We start from the raw sequence: 1,254 nt of genomic DNA, 5'->3' as shown, positions 1-1,254 counted from the left end.
TTGAAATGTTTCTGTCGGCCTTTATCGCACTGGATTGTGCTGGCTAACAGAGAGCTCCTTCACTTGCGACCTCACTTTTTTATTTTTTCCTTTATTTATTAATACATAGTCGCATCCCCACCCAGGGATGTGACAGATCCCTGCCTGCTCCCTCTGTTTCTTCCTTTTTTTCCTGACTGGAGATAGGAGCCTGAGGAAACTTGGCCCAAGTTTTCCAACAAAAATATATATACAACGCCTACCAGGATGTGGAGGTGTTAGGTGGGGGGTCTCTGGCGAGGCCCACCCACCCACACCGGGTAAGTCCCATTTTTTGCATTAACCCTATAGTTGTTGCATCATAGAGGTTGGGGCGCCGTCTCACATCAGCCTTTGGCTTCATTGATAGCATTGGTTTACAATGTGGGAAAGAGAGACTTTATGGGCCCCCTAGGGCTCCGGGCCCCAGGTTCGACCGCACCCCCTGTACATACGCTGATGACCCGAATACGTGGAGCATACAGACGTAAGGTGTGTGTGTGTTGTTGTTTTGCTTTCAGTTGTACCTGTGCTGTGCACACTCTGGCAGACGCAGCTGCTCAGTGGATACAATGTTGTGAGCTCCACGGCACATCAGACAAGCTGAGTGTAAATCTAAGTGCTTGGTTGTTAGCAGCCACAGCTGCGCTGCACCTCTTGCTCGTCACTTTTTTTTTCTGCTTTTGGAAACTGCTGTAGGAAAGGGGGTGCACCGGTCCTGGAGGTACTGCAATACCAGGTCAATGCGCGGAGTGGACAGAGCAAGCTCTTTTTCCAGCTCCCTGTTCTAAAAATCCATTTAATATATGGTCCCCAGTTAGGGGACGTATCAGATGCAACACGCTCAGGCAGCACTCAGGGCGCACCCACAATGCACCAAGGTAGCCGGAAGACCTTTGCGTAGCCCCGCCCAACGCCTTCTCAACCGCGCCCTCCCCCCTTCCCCTCACATCCTCCTCAGTCCTTCCTCTTGCACCATGCTCACGCATCCTAGGCTTGCAGAGCCTGCAGGACTCGTCACCTCCCTACGCAGGATGGTTAAGCCGGCGATGACACTAGAAGCAAGCACTAGTTTGCCTCTGAAGGTGCGTCCGTCGGTTGCTTTGAGAGATCTCTTTTTGCTGGACGCATTTCGAGTGGGGACAGACGGAAACTTTTTCCCAAAAATGAGGAAAATTGGCTTCGACCCTAGAGGGCTTTATTGGCTTTCCCTGTGCTGGCATTAGTAGACCCTAG

At 51.4% G+C, this 1,254-nt stretch overlaps 1 non-coding gene across 1 annotated transcript; it reads right to left on the bottom strand.

Annotated features, from left to right (window-relative positions):
- Positions 1–720: 720 nt before the first annotated feature.
- Positions 721–903, bottom strand: LOC136574176 (U2 spliceosomal RNA). Its single transcript, XR_010786278.1, has one exon. It is a non-coding gene; the product is annotated as a U2 spliceosomal RNA (small nuclear RNA).
- Positions 904–1,254: the final 351 nt, after the last annotated feature.

The sequence above is a fragment of the Eleutherodactylus coqui genome, chromosome 7 (assembly GCF_035609145.1).
Source record: "Eleutherodactylus coqui strain aEleCoq1 chromosome 7, aEleCoq1.hap1, whole genome shotgun sequence".
NCBI classification, from domain to species: domain Eukaryota; kingdom Metazoa; phylum Chordata; class Amphibia; order Anura; family Eleutherodactylidae; genus Eleutherodactylus; species Eleutherodactylus coqui.
Note: the sequence above shows the minus strand (reverse complement) of the source record. Positions and strands in the feature narration are given on the sequence as shown.